The following is a 2,980-nucleotide window of genomic DNA, read 5'->3' as shown; positions in this document are numbered from 1 at the left end:
CCGGCCACGCCCCACGGCCAGCCACAGCAGTTGGCAGCAGGGAGTGGGTGGCAAGCGGTGGGTGGCAAATGGGGACCTCCCACAACTGCTGTCTGCACTGTAGGCAGCAGTGAGCGGGGACCACCCACAGCCGCTGGTGGCTGTGTGGGGGGGTGGCAACCACCTGCAGAAGCTGGCAGCAGCTTCGGTGGCGGCCAATCTCCGGGGGGGGACGGGCCTTCCTCCTCCCTAAACGTTGCCTATGAATTGTACAAACAAAATAATACTCTGGTGATATTATCTAAATTACAATTTCTCCAGAATGACTGACCAGCCACCGTAGAAAAATATTTACAAGCCCTATTGGCATTCTGCAGAAAGGACTATGACACTCCATCTGAGCATTGTCAGGTACCAAAAATTAATCCAAATGACAGATTAGATAAACCTGTGCCTGGACTTTCTAAGCACTATTATACTGTCTATAAAAGTCTCTATGACACGATCTATAAAACAATCAAACTGATGCTGTCATGAAAAAAGTTGTCACTAGAGCTTTAGAAACATATTTGAAGCTATTTTGTTGCTTCCCCAATTCCTGAGAAATTGTTTCCCATTATTTTTCTGTGACCCTGTAATACTCAGAGGGCACTCCTACATGTGCATTTAAGCACAACTAAATTTAATGCGCATTAAGCTAATGCTCATTGCACAATTTTTGGCAGGTGTCTACTCATGCAGGGACTTGGCACTAAAGTTAGTGCCAAGTCCCTGCAGCCCTGCCATGTGCCCCTAGTGCAGGGACGGGCAAAATATGGTCCACAGACCAGATCCAGCCCACCAGGACATTATATCCAGTCCGTGGATCCCCTAAAACATTTAGTAAATTAATATTTATTTGCCCCGCCTCCCTGTCAAAGCTGGCTGGAGCCAGGGGCAGTAGGACCCAGAGGGAGCACTCAGCAGGCTTGAGCAGCCCAGCCCCACCCACCCTCAGCCAGTTCCCTGCTTTCCTGCCTCCACCCTGCTCCACGTGGCTGTGGCTTCTGGTTGCATCCCCCAACCGCAGAGTATGGGACCAGGCTGGTAGGGGGGAGTGCGTGTGCATATGCGTGTGCGTGTGTGTGCGCGCGCGCACACACGCAATCAGAGCATGGGACCACATGGGACTGTGCTCGTAGGGGTATGTATGTGTGTGCGCATGTGGGCAGGCACAGGGGCAGAGTGTGTACGCATGTGTCTGTTCATAGGGTGAGTCCCACACGCAAACCCCTCCATACACATACACCTACACCTCCCTTTGCACTGCCATACACAAACCTCAGCCACCCTCTCCGCCATACTCACCCACCGGCCACGTACCCACAGCCCCACAAACCTATACCCACCGCCCACAATATACAAAAATAAGACTTCATTTTAAGCTATGTGCAGTCACCTCTGTGTACACTACACAAACACATGTAAATTACGACAAAAATATTTTTTGAAATCAAATTAATGAATGTTGTAGATGATCACTTTTTAGAATTTAATTTGGTATTTTTCTGGTTCTGAGATAGCAAAACCCCTTGCTGAAAGGAGTACTTCTGGGGGCAAGGGGAGGAACTTCTGGTGGCAAAGGTCAGGGGTTAGGGGGTGGGACTTCTGGTCACAAGATGGCAACCAGGGGTCAGGGAACCTGTCAAAGGGCAGGGCTACCCATGCAGCCCTTGACAGCTTGCCAAAACTCGATAAGTGGCCCACCACCCAAAATTATTGCCTGCCCCTGGTCTAATAAAAGATATCACATCTACCCAAAGAACCTTGCCTGCCTTGTGTATGTATAGCGAACATAAGTAGATAATTACTGACAAACTTGTGTTAAAAATAAAAATAATACCAACAACAACAATATTACTATTTTGTGAATTCACCATTTTGTTCTTAGCTCTAATGAGATGATTGAGCTTGCTTCTTGGCAGAAAGCACATGAAAGTTTGATAGGAAAGATGACAGTTTCAGTCTTAGATCTCCTTCAACATTCAGTTTGTTTTTCTCAATACTAAGGCTGAAAATCCACTTTCACATAAATACATGGTGGTGAACAGCATCAAAGCTTTAATGGCCTTATCTGTCAGATCAGAGTACTCCTTTTTTAATTTCAACCAGGATCAGGCAAGAGATTCCAGCTTGAATTCAAGTTTCAGTCCCCTGTCACAGGATAACTTGAGTAATTGCTCTTCTTATTTAGCTGTTAGACAAGACCTAGAGTTGCAGTCTGCTACAAAGGGGTTATGTATCCACTCATTCTCATTTCCCATTTCAGGAAAGTACTGGAAAAACTGAGATTTGAGTGCCAGCAAGTGTTCCTTGATTTTGTTTCACATCACTGTCCAGCATCAACTTGTTTTTAGCCAAAAGGTCGTCAAGGGTTTCAAATGTATCAAAGTCATCTCCTCTTACTTGAGGAACCTGGAGTTTGAAGCTCCTTGATGAAAGCCATCACGCACAGTCCCCTGCATACACAGGCAACCATTCACCTAGGGATTCCCCCCAGATCGCCCTTATACATTTGTAACCCTAGTCATGGTGCTAACCATGGCCATGTCCAGATTCAGGGTTCTGGGGTGTAAAACAGGGTCAGCCTTCCAGCCCCTAAGGCTGGGGCCACCTCTCTGTGGAGTGTTTTCTTGTAGTTTCCCCACACACGAGTACATACAGTCTAAACATTTACAGTTTATTATTTACAAAACAGCCAACGTATGAATTAGGGATGTGTGAAATTTCACCTGGTGTTTCATTTCGAAGCTGTTTCGATGTGTTTTGAGCTCGAAACAGTGAAATCAAAATGAAACAAAAGCCTTCGAAACAGCTTCAAAATGAAACAAGGGCACTTGAAACGTTTCATATTTCGAAGCCAGACTTACTTGGCTTGAGCGCTGGTCCCAGGCAGCAGCAGCAGCCTCCTGTCATCCAGCAAGCAGGTCGGGGGTCTGCCTGCACCCCTGGGAGGGCTGCA

This window comes from Alligator sinensis, unplaced genomic scaffold, assembly GCF_000455745.1.
Source record: "Alligator sinensis unplaced genomic scaffold, ASM45574v1 scaffold753_1, whole genome shotgun sequence".
NCBI classification, from domain to species: Eukaryota; Metazoa; Chordata; order Crocodylia; family Alligatoridae; genus Alligator; species Alligator sinensis.
The sequence above is the reverse complement of the archived record's forward strand: the minus strand, read 5'-3'. Positions refer to the sequence as shown.